Source organism: Poromitra crassiceps (assembly GCF_964638095.1).
Source record: "Poromitra crassiceps genome assembly, chromosome: 3".
Classification (NCBI taxonomy): Eukaryota; Metazoa; Chordata; class Actinopteri; order Beryciformes; family Melamphaidae; genus Poromitra; species Poromitra crassiceps.
Genome location: NC_139625.1, coordinates 31,400,760 through 31,413,940, shown reverse-complemented (window position 1 = coordinate 31,413,940; position 13,181 = coordinate 31,400,760). Strand labels below are relative to the sequence as shown.

The window sequence follows — 13,181 nt, the reverse complement described above, 5'->3', positions numbered from 1 at the left end:
TTCATTAATTAAACATCAGTTGATCTTTCCTGCAGATTACTCAGATGATGGCTATTCGATTGTCTAATGCTTATATGAATGTAGCCTCAACAGCCTGGCGAACGTCACGCATTTCCCATTTTACACTGTGCCATTTTCACGTCTAGTGGCCCAATTCCACCGCAGCTAATAGCGCGGTCCCGCTCCGCTCGACTCGATAAATGGTCTCATCCCACCGTTAAAAACCGGCCCAGCCCGGTTTGATTTAGGGCTGAGTCGTGCTACTTTCTGTACCTGCCTCGTCGGGGTTCTATTCTGCGAACCCGGGTTCATACGGTGACGTGAAAACATTGTAGACGACTGATTGGTCAGGCAGAATCGTGTTTACTGTCTATCCTACTGACTGTCAATGCAGCGCTGCATACCAGTTTAGTGGGGGCTTACCCTTCTCTTCTGTTATGTTATTTCCATCAGTCTTTTGTGTTGCTGCCTTCGGCGCTGGTGAAATAAAAGCGATCTCCTTGCTCAGCTTTAACATGCGCTCCTCGGGAAGCCCTTTGTAGTTGGCTCCGCTAGGCCACAGGCGAAGCCGCGCTCTTGCCTGTTGAGCTGCCGCTGGGGTTCTCCTCGTAGCGCCTCTCCCGTCCCCGTGCAGTGCATGCATGTGAGTTTGAGTATAACAACAAAGTGATATCCATTCTCCTAGCCGATTGTCACATTTGCCCATGTACACTGTAGGTCATTTAGAGGCACCAAAATTCTAATGTTAATGCATGGGGGCACACTCAGTGCAGTCATGTACATCAGTAGTCCCTCTATCATGCATTACAGCACTGCTCCACAGAAAATAAAGAGCTGCCCGACGTTTATAATTGATGAATGGTAGGTTCATTTAACACGTCAAGTAATGTTAAACTTCCTGTTTTTACATTTTCCCCTCCAGATAACATCCAATTCCACAATCATCCTATGACAAACATATATGTGCACCAAATTATATATTTTCACTGAGAAGGACAAATCAAAATACCAGAAAAACATGTTCAACCCTCTGTGGGTGCTGAATCCTCCAAAAAATGTCACAGAAAGGAATTACTCCAAGACAGCACTCCAATAACTTTGATATTTCAAATTTTTATATTTATTGCCTGCACACTGAGAAGACAAGGACAAGACGCCGGACCCCCTGATCCTCTCTCCTCAAAGTCTACCCCCCCCCCCCCTCCCCCCTCCCCCTCCCCCTCCCATGAAGCAAATAAGGGGGAACCAGAGGGAATCCCCCCTTCCATTTGCCAAATACATTTTAGGCCCTGTGAATCGGGGTGTAAATAGTCACATGAGCTATTTACACCCGGGTACAAATAGTCACATGGGATATTTACACCCGGGTGTAAATAGTCACATCGTCTATTTACACCCGGGTACAAATATCTGTCTTATTTGAAACACTTTTATTTGCATTTCATTTTGAAAGCAGACACATTCTACTGGGAGTGAGGTTCCTCATTGCAGCATTGCAGCTGGCTCCATCAATGGAGCCCCAGCTCCTCCTCTCTGGAGCGAAAAATCAGGACTTTGTCAGTCCCACCCCCCTGAGCACAACTGGTTCTGCAACATTATCCCACACACACACACACACACACACACACACACACACACACACACGTGCGAGCATACACACACACACGCACGCGCACACACACACACACACACACACACACACACACACACACACACACACACACACACACATTATATGTCACTTAGAGGACTTTTACTTTGCACTTCATACTTTGAGATTGTTTTCTGTTTTGCTCCATCTTCTGCTGTTGATGTGATCCCTGCGCTGCATACTAATTGCACTAAAGGCAAAATCCTTGTTTGTAATCTAATTACTCACTATGGTGGCTATTAAAATGAATCCTGATCTTAATACCAACCTGTTGAAGGTCAGACAGACCAAAATGTAAGACATTTCTGCAATACGTGAGAAAGTTGTTTTTATCTCTAAATACGAAGGAGGCAGAGAGACCACAGCAACACCCTGTGATATTTCCTTCCTTCCTCCAACTTATAAACTCACAGCTTATGCACGCACGCACACGCGCGCATGCACACACACACACACACACACACACACACACACACACACACACACACACACACACACACACACACACACACACACTCTCTCTCTCTCTCTCTCTCTCTCTCTCTCTCATGGCTCATATCGGGAGAGTTGCAGGTGTCTGTGGACTGTGGTCACGATAAGTGAAGTGTTGCTACATGGTTCGGTTGAGATATTATTATGAGCCAGTGTGTCGCAAGTTTTAGTATAAAAAGCCAAGAAGTAACAGACAACTTTGTTGAAGCAAGGATGAAGACCATGAAAACTGCCATCGGCATCACTTTTCTGCTGCTCTGTGCACGTAAGAAATTAGCATTATTTCTCCTAAGTCAGTGATGATATTGAGTACATCTTATGATATTTTTGTTTGCATTATGTTTTGTTTCAAGTTGTTGAGTCATGGCACTCTCTTGAGAACCGACCAGAAGAGGACGAGGATTTTCCATCCATGAGGAAAGGCGACATGGAGAGAGCCGACCACCTTACAGAGGAGGTGAGAACCTGTGACACACAAATCACTTTTCAAGAGGTCAGTCACCTGTAAATGATTGATTGATTTATTAAGGTGTCATGCACATTGCTGTGCCCAGCCCACATGGGCCTACAAGACACACAGAGAATACAGCAGTAAAAACAATGTGTAAAACAATACAGTAAAAACGTCACAGCAACAGTACATTCAAAACAACATACGCAAAGCAACACATTGCTCAGACCCACCGAAACAGATCGGTACATCATTCTCCAAACAAAATGTTTTGTCTTTGCTCCCATGCTTGGCAGATAAAGTTTGCAGTGAGAAAGATATTTTTTTTAAAACATAACTCGAATTTCTCGTAGTCGTCCAACTCAAAAAATTCAGCATACATTGAAGACATTTTACTAAATCCTTTGCCTCATCATAAGCAGTACAGTAGAACAAGAAATGAGTCTCGTTTTCAATTTCCTGTATTTCACATACTAGACAAAGTCTATCTTCTTCAGGGGTGGCTTTGAGTCTACCAGTTTCTAGTGCTAAGGGAAGAGTTCCCGAGCGTAACTGCCAACACAGAGATCTTTTTCGTCTGTTTAAGTCAAATTTCACATAGGGTTCCTACACAGTAACTGTCTTTTATGAGGCGATAGGTTCTTAGTTTTGTTTTATGCCATAGGTCGGCAGTCCATTTGTCTTTGTACAGAATAAACATGTTACTCATAGTCATATGTGTGTCACAGAGTAACCTGTTGTGAAAAATAAATAACAGATCGTTTGAGTAAAACAAGGCTTTCAATTCATTTGCCCATGGATGACCATGAGCGATGTCCCAGTTAAAAATCTTTTTAGTTAATCTCTGGTCAGACATTCTCACCAGTCTATTCCAGAGTCGGAGCATTTGAACTTTGTGTCTGATGTTTGGGGGCTCCCAACCCATATCACCACTAATGGCCAGAACTGGAGTGAGTTTATCGACTCCTAGAAAATAACGGATGGCTCTGTGATGCACAGAGTTACAGCTTGGGTGTTCACGGGAACCCCAAACACCAGAAGCATAATCTGACACCGGACAGACACATGAGGTATACAGTTGTGTATAAGTATGAAAAGTATGTAAACATGTTGCAAACTCAACATCCAGCCTGTTGACGAACTCATAACCATATGGTCAACCTATAACACATGAACTGACATCTTCATGGAAACATATCTGAAATGTTTCATTTTGTATCAACAGACTGTACAATATATATATGCCTTTTACCAAAGTTGCTTTTGCCTTTTTCCCCCTTTTTTTATTACAACTATCACAGTATGGAGCTCTCCCTGGTTGCTGTAGAGCCTGCAAGCGCATTATATCCATAGTTCGGAAGGAGCTGAAGGGTGCGAATGCAAGGGTAATGAATATAAAATGACATCATATAGGTCCATATTATATAACAGTACTGTACAATTATTTGTTTGATGAAATTTAATCATCTTAACTATGTTGATAAATTGACCTGGCTTCATTTCATTGCAACTGGATACTCTATGAATGTTTTGGTCATGCAAAACTAGATGTTATCCCCAATATTACAGTCTCTTTCACAGATGTTTCCTTATGTATTATTTTGTCATAGGCTACATGACCTTACTGAGAGAGATCAATATCCCCTATTGGGGGGGGGGGGTGGGGGCAATCCACTTTTCTTTCCAGCAATTCTGGCAGTTTTTTATTAATTCCTATCAACCTAGAAACAAAATGTGTCTTTAAAAATTGTAGTACATGTGTTTTTATTTGCAGGATAAAATCAAAACGCTGTTGGTCACTGTCTGCGATGAAATTCGGGACAAAGCCATCAAGGCCAGCTGCAAGGATATAATCAAGAAATACAAAGAAAAACTGATTAATGTTTTAGTGAATACATTAAACAATATATTGAGTCCAGAGACTGTGTGTGTTAGCAAGCTGCATCTCTGCAAGTAATCTACACCTGCTGGCCTTTGTATCGCTGATGGTTTTGGTCTGCACTGATTGGACTAAAGTCTAGCATTGCTGTTTCAACTTTCATTTGAATTTGGAGATGTGTGAAATTCCTACATGCATACTGCGCTGCACTTGCCTTTACAATAAAGCATTACTGAAGCTATTGTATCATGTCTATCTATGTAGTGGTGTAATTCTTCCCATTTCTTTACGTACAGTAATGTTGAGACAAACATAAAAATGCCAGGTGGAGAGATGAGATGAGATGAGATGAGATGAACTTTATTGTCCCCGAGGGGAAATTTGTCTTGGGCAAGTAGTGCCGTACAACAGCCACATATCGCATGTATAGAGGTTTAGACACAATACATACAACAGACAGGGAAAAAACATATCGAGCATACAATGTGGTCCCTTTCCAACATGCACTTTCCACTGGGATTCAACCTTTAGGAAGCACTCTCCAATTTACTCAACAATAATTTAAAACTTGCAAGGGGGATCAAGCTGTCTTTTACCAAATGTTTTGTTTATAAGTGAGTTGGCTCGCACTGCATGAAGTGCAGTCCAGTGACAGACATTGTCACACCCGATTAAAAATGGTCATTCAGTTCTTTGTCAAATTGATTAGACTTATTTACTTTCAATAGTCTTTCAAATAGGCAAGACAAGTTTATTTGTATAGCACATTTCATACACAGAGGCAATTCAAATGAGAGCAGAGTTACAATAAGATCCAGATCACAGTGCAAACTTAACATATTTTTACTTTGTGAGTGAATTCATGCGTACATATGTATATCATATATGCACTATTGTGAATGAATTCTGCAAGTGTGTTTTTACCTTTATACTGTAAATCCTCTATTTTTACCAAATCAACTTTGAACCAATCTTAAGTCTATAGAATACTTTCGCTTGGTTATCTTACCTCAGTTCAAACCTCATAAATAAATAAACTATTTGTGAAGTAACCCTTATCTAACTATAAAGGAATGAATCTCTATCTGTATGTCGGTTTAACGTATAGCCTATCTCTACAACCTACCCCCCCCCGTGCTTTTTTCCCTAGGATGATGATGGAATTGGCTTACCCTGATATTCCTACTCTAACCCTAAACAATCTCAACACAGAGCTATATTTTTAGTCATTCTGTATAGACCAGAACAGCAGCGCATCATCAAGCGTCAAACGCCAAGGCCTCACCCCATTTATGGGGAAACCCACACTAACACTTTATAATAACGTTCAGTTGTAAGTCATTTATAAGCCTTTAGTTAATGATGAACTAATCACTTACAAATCATGAATATACATTTGTAGATGATTAATAAATGCTATGATAACACATCACAAAAAGTCATCTATAAACTTTTTGAAGTGTTCCTCACCTGTTATAAATGATGTGTTAATCATTTACAATTAATTTACAAGGCTTTCTGCATCCCCTAATCTAATGTGTAAACCATTCATCACAAATTACATTACATTACGTCATTTGGCAGACGCTTTTATCAAAGCAAAGAGGACACTTCCGCATTGGCTTCAATTTTGACAAACAGAGCTATACTCCCTTGTATGTAACACATGTATGTGTGATGAATGGTTTACACTTTAAATTAGGGGATGCAGAAAGCCTTGTAAAAGAATTGTAAATTATTTACACATCATTTACAACAGGTGAGGAACACTTAATTTACTAAAGGTTTATAGATGACTTACAACACATTTGTATATGTTAACATAACATTTATTAATCATCTACAAATGTATATTCGTGTTTTGTAAGTGATTAGTTCATCATTAACTAAAGGCTTATAAATGACTTACAAGTGAACGTGTTGGTTTCACTAACAAACAAACAAAAACTGATCTCTCTCTCTCTCTCTGTCTCTCTCTCTCTCTCTCTCTCTCTATATATATATATATATATATATACAGTGTGTATATATATATATATATGTATATATATATATATATATATATATGGCATATATATATGGCATATATATATATGGCATGGCAACCCTGAGCAGCAGGGCGAACGGACACTATACTATAGTTCATCAAATGAACCAAACAAGACCATAACACCATGAGTGCATTCAGCCATATTCCTTCTTGGTGAATGACCTCATTAGCCACACACACACACACACACACACACACACACACACACACACACACACACACACACACACACACACACACACACACACACACACACACACACACACACACACACACACACACACACACACACACACCTGCCAACATAGGCTCTGAAAAAGAGGACCCCTTTGAAAAAGTTGTTTTTCCCTCCCCAAAATGTAGCCTAACTTTGAGTGTTATTTAGCTACCTTCCTGACAAGCTAGCATAACATGGTTGGTACAAATCGATTCCTTAAGTCTTCTAGTTTCATATGATACCATAAACTTCACTCTGGCTTTAAAACTGAGCCTGCTGCAGCCTAAATGTTCAAAATTGTGATGTTTCCCAAATATCGCGATATTTCAGAAAATCGGCCCAATCCGGCAACTGCTCAGGGTTAATGTGTATGTAAAAACTGTTGTCTGTAAAAAAAAAATGTTTTGCAATTCTCTGGCGGACCACCAGGCAGAGCCCCGTGGACCACAGTTTGGGAACCAATGCTCTAGTCACTAGAGTCTAGTGCATAGATTTGAAAAAAATGCTTTAGAGTTCAAATCAGGCAGTTAAATCCCCAAAATACATGAGCCATTTTCACTAAGTTACTAGCCAACAAAATGTAGTTATTGTAAGTGGCTTTGGACAAAAGCATCTGCTAAATGACATGCTGTGATGTAATGTAATGTAATCATCATCACACTTACCACAGGGTAAACAGGAGTGTAGTTTTGTAGTAGTAGCTCTTCTGTAATGCACAAGGAAATTACATTGAAGGGTGTCAGTTTTCCAAATAGAAACCAAAATAGTCTAGCAGACTGCAGTCACAGCTGGATCCTCATTGCATCAGTCAGTTATTGACAGAAAACCATACATCTCCAGTCATTACGAACGTATACAAATATATTCAGAAATAGGAGTATTGACTAATATGTTTTAAATGTCTATTGACCTTAAGTGTATTGACTTTGTGTGTCTTTCTCTATTTTGTTTGGTGTTTTCTGTGTTTTGAAGGGAAACATGTTGGTTAATAATGTCTTGGACTATTTTCAATAATGAAGACTACTTAGCAGCTAACGCCCAGTTCAGGTCATAGCACAGTGCACGCCACCTTTCTTTGAGGTTGTATAACCCATTCATTGTTAGGCTCGCCTCCTTTCACTGATGCCGTCTCCTCACCCATTCACAGTTTACCACATATGTGGCAATAACCAATCAGCCTAAGCTATTCCTCTCCAGCTGATCCCAATCACCTAATCAGCGTAGTATATCAGAGTCCACCATGTTTTACTCTGTTTGCTATGTGCTGTGCTGTGTATGTGCCATGTGTCATTCTCAGTTGCTGATCATCATCGCTGAAGCAATTGTTTTCGCCCCACCTCCTCCCCTGACCACCACCATCGTCATGACTCCTGAAGAATTCCCTATGGGGGATTTCCTATCCTATTCTTCACTGCCGGCGCCCTCTCATCATCTCATGAGAGCGTCATCATTTCATGGAGTCATATGCCAAAATTAATTTGTTGTATCATTAAAGCTTGTGTCACAGGGTGATGTGTGATTGACATGTGATTGTCAGGGACCCCCTTGTTTACTTATGATATTGTAATTTACGTCTTTGCAACAGAGGGTCAAACGCGAAGTGGGAGTGGCTTATGATAGTATTTAACGTGGCGTTTCAGGTGCGAGAGGTCTCCCAGTGTTAATTTGAGCCAGCCACGTATCGCTCCTGTTCTCCAGGTTTCTATTGATCCCTTCGTTTTTCACGTGTTAGTGTGTGTGTGTGTGTGTGTGTGTGAGACTTTTCTTTCTAAGCGTCTTATGAGCGGAGGCTGCCTGAATCTGGCCTCCACACTATCGACTGGGCTGTCCTTACAAGCCGGGCTGTCTAGGTGTCATCGCCCCAACCTGTAGCAGGTAGGCTGCTCCCGTTCTGAGTGTCTTCTTGTTTGATTATTCTGTGCAAAGGCGTTCTGTGTTGTTGTGGCGAGGTTTGGGTTGTCTAGACACGAGCTTGATCCTATTTTGAGAACCAGACCCGTCACACTTGTTCAACTTTCTACTAGTCTCTCATGATTGAAATACAGTTGCTGAAATAATAAACTGATCTTTAGCTCACATGTTGATCTCATGCTCCACTGTAGCAGGTAGAATCTGAAGGTGCAGCTCCTCTGACAAAAAAGGGGGGGTTAGAGAAAGGCAAATTAAGCATGGACAGGATCGAACAATCGCTTGTGACATAATCCAGAGTGATAATCCACACAGACGCCTGCTTCAAGTGTTCAAAGAATAGAGAAGGACGACACTGCATCAGAACTACAGGTCCATCAGACTGTAAACAGCAGAAATGTGGACACTGCTTTCTGTCTTGAGTCCAACATCATGCAGAATATTGTTTCCATAAAGGATTCAGGGACTGAAGAGCACTTGTTACAGGCCTGTTCTCCATTTACTCTTTTATCAGTTCTTCAGACTTCTTGATGTAGGCCTAGATATGAATGGTGCAACTATGAAAACTAAAGTGAATTTACCGGTGTGAGTTTGGGCCATTATTTGGGAACCAGTCCACAGGTAACGACAGCCAGGCAAAAGTTCTTCAGTTCCTTTTCTTCCTCTTCACAATGTGAGGAAATGACGAAGATAAATAGGCTTTGAGCCTGGTGTAAAACTTGAACTTCAACATTCTTTACTTGGGGAATTTCTATAGTGTCTTTGACTCCCAAGCCGAAGGCTATCCCACCCCTGGGCAACCCATGGGTTGCTGCAAGTACCACCTACACAATGCTGCTACACACACACACACACACACACACACACACACACACACACACACACACACACACACACACACACACACACACACACACACACACACACACACACACACACACACACACACACACACACACACACTGTTTACAATTAGACAGATCATTTACAAACCAACCAGTTGCTTGACCTGACAGACCTATATCTAACAGGCGCTGGCATAAGATATCATGACAGGTCAATAAAAAGTGCAGCACAATGATTATTTTTGTCTAAAGCCTCCACAATATCGTTTACAACTTTAAAAGCAGCAGTCACTGTGCTGTGCTGCTTCCTAAAGCCAGATTGAAGAGAGGATAAAATGCCATTTAAACACAAAAAGTCCTTGATTTGATCATTAACTAGCCTTCGAGGACCTTGGCTAGAATAGAAAGCTTGGAAATGGGTCTATAGTTATTTAAATCTAACCAGGTGGTAAAATAATATTGTAGCGACCCAGGGTTTTGACATGTAATGTGGTGATGCGGTGTTTAGATAGGAACTGATGTGTGGGGGTGTTCCTGGGGGGAACGGGGTGTAAGTGGCACTTCCTGTCTCGTGGTGAGGTCAGTCTGGGTATGTGAGCGAGCTGGCTGGTCGTGTGTAGAGCTAGCAGCGTAGCTACCACTAGGAGCTATGAGAATGAGCCAAGAATAAAAGCTGTACCAACTACAAGTCTCCTGGTTCCTGGACGAATACCTGAAACGTTACATTGGTGTCAGCAAGTAAAGCGGTATCGCCTCTGCGTCGGCCGAGAGGGGAGAGGGTGAGAAGGAACGGCAAAAGAGACTGTGTGTGAGACGGCTTTTGGGCTCGAGCGACCTAGCGGTAGTAGGTTAGCTACCAGGGGTGGTAACTGCTAACTGCTAAGAGCACCACGTGCGATGGTGCGCGACGGAGAATGGCCGTCGCTGAACGGGAGGAAAGAGGAGCTGACGACGGGGATCAGCTCGGTACTGGCGGGCATGGAAGCCCGTTTGTTGAAAGAAGTCAGACGGCTGTTGGAAGCGACTCCTGCCTGGGCAGTGGAGCTGTTGCGAATGCTGTGGGAGGTGATGCAACGTGTGGACGAGTTGAGCACAGAGGTAACGCAGCGTGGAGAACGGCCGGAGGAGCCGCAAAAGAGACTGTGTTGGACATGCAGGGAACCTGGGCATCTAGCGAGGTGGTGTCGCAGCGGTCCCGGGGGAAAGACCAGGTACACGGAGCAACGGTACTGGGGAAGGCCGGGAGCCTGCTGGTTATGCGGAGCGATTGGACACCTAGCCAGAGAGTGTCGAAAGGCTGTCGGGGACCGGAGGACAGCGGGAGAAGAGAGACGTGCAGGCGGCGGGCAGGTGAGACTCTGCTGGACGTGCCGTTCGCCTGAGCACTTAGCCAGAGAGTGCACTGAGACTTTGGGGAATGGAGGAGACACACAGACAGTGGAGCAGCCTGAGCAACAGGCAGCAGAGCCGTGGAGCAGTGCAGAGCCAGTTATTCAGGTCAGGAGAGTGTGGACTGTGTGTCCAGATGGACGGGTGTTGATAACGCCGGAGGAGCCTAGCTGCTCTGCATACCAGCCGGTAGAGGGAGACATCATCATCAGCGACGAGACCATCAGGAGAGCGGGGATCGTGTTGAACAGCCAGAGGGAAGAGAGAGACATCATCTGCCACGCTGTTACAGTCGGGGGAGCGACGCTCGTGTCTCCGGGTGAGCGAGAGGGGTCAACGCCGGAGGAGCCGGCCCAACCAAGCCACTACACACACCCCACGGTTGCTGTGCAGAAAGCCGAGGTGGAGATGGATGCCGGTGGTGTTCGCCCTGCTGCCCTGAACACGCCGCCCCCTGGGGGAGGGGGACGGGAGGACGAGCGAGTGCAAGAGGTGGAGGAAGACGAGGGGGACTGTTCAGATGTGGACCTGACAGACGAGGACATGGACATCATGGATGTCGACGTGGGTGAGTGGAAACGCAGGCAGGCGGAGGACGCGGACATCGGTCCGGTGCTCGCGTGGGTGGCGGCCGGATGCCGGCCCCCTGTGGAGGAGGTTTGCATGTGTTCCGGTGTCATGAGGGGACTGTGGGACATGTTTACCGACCTGCGTCTGGATAAAGATGGGGTTTTGGAGAGGAAAGGGGGGCTCCAGTTGGTTGTACCCAGCTACCTGCGGGAATTGGTTCTACGGTGGTCACACAGGGGCCACAGATCCGGTCGCCCCGGATCCGGTCATTTTGGAGCTAAAGAGACACTCCGCCGTGCTCGTGCATTTGGCTACTGGGGAAAACACAAGGAGGACGTGCGGAGCTACTGCAGTGCGTGCGAGGACTGTAGAGGACAGAAAAGGGGCCGATGAGAGTCACCCTGCAGAGGACTAACCCCACTGGGGGTTGAGAGGGACTAATGTGCTTCAGGTGGGACAGAAGCTTTGAAAGGGGGGATGGAAATGGTGGTTTAAATGAATGGGAAAAGAGAAAAGAAATAATGGAAATGTTGGGGTTACTGGTAAATTGAAATGTGTAAAAAAGAAGGGAAATAATGTAAACTAGACATTACGGAGTGCCTAATGTAAACTAGACATTATGGAGTGCCTAATGAAAACTAGACATTATGGAGTGCCTAATAGACATTATGATGGTGTGTTTTGGTACAGGGGGATATGTGTGGGTTGTGGGTGCCAGCGTGAGCGCTGGCTTTTTGTTGGGTGAGGAGTGTGTAGCGACCCAGGGTTTTGACATGTAATGTGGTGATGCGGTGTTTAGATAGGAACTGATGTGTGGGGGTGTTCCTGGGGGGAACGGGGTGTAAGTGGCACTTCCTGTCTCGTGGTGAGGTCAGTCTGGGTATGTGAGCGAGCTGGCTGGTCGTGTGTAGAGCTAGCAGCGTAGCTACCGCTAGGAGCTATGAGAATGAGCCAAGAATAAAAGCTGTACCAACTACAAGTCTCCTGGTTCCTGGACGAATACCTGAAATGTTACAATATGTTAAATGAAATCCATGTAAAGAAAGTTCTCCAATTGCAACAATGATTATTTTGACGGCGTTGATCCGTCATTTCATAGCTGCTGCGTGAGCAAGTTATTCTGGGTAAAAATACGGAAGTAAACAGACAATGCTACTTCTGATTGCTGAAGGTGAATTACCTGTTTTACCAAATTGCCGATGCTGGTGGATTGAAAAGCTCAAACTCACGTGCAGAGCAGAGCAGTTTACTAACTGTGCAGTAGGTGCCACTGCCGTATTGTGTATATTGAACCAGTATCAGTACTGTGAGTCATCCTGCCACATACTGTGCCACACTGATCATAAATTGGAGAATTGTACTGGACTAGCACTGAACTATTTTTTGTTTATTTTATTAAATGTTTATTTTTGAACTGTTGAAGTCAATACCTATTCCACTCCATAATTGAGGACAACTCGAGAAGAGCAAATAAAGTCCCCTACAAATAGCATGTGAAGTTGTGTGTTTCACTTTATTCCCGGCTCCACATAAAATTTTGGGATCACCACCTTTCAAAAGTGGAAGCACAAAGGCAGTTTTCCAGACCTCAGGAATTACATTATTTAATATAGACATGTTAAAAACATGCATTACTGGTTCTGCTATGATATCTGCAGCCAGATGCAGAAAGAAGGTGGAAGATCAGGGCCTGCCGACTTCCTGGAATCCAGCCCCATTAAGGCTTTAC

General features: G+C 43.7%; 1 long non-coding RNA gene across 1 annotated transcript; it reads left to right on the top strand.

The window, feature by feature from the left end:
• Nucleotides 1-2,268: 2,268 nt before the first annotated feature.
• LOC310774168 lies at nt 2,269-4,640 on the top strand. Its single transcript, XR_014552585.1, has 4 exons — nt 2,269-2,408; nt 2,497-2,600; nt 3,896-3,979; nt 4,369-4,640. It is a non-coding gene; the product is annotated as an uncharacterized lncRNA (long non-coding RNA).
• Nucleotides 4,641-13,181: the final 8,541 nt, after the last annotated feature.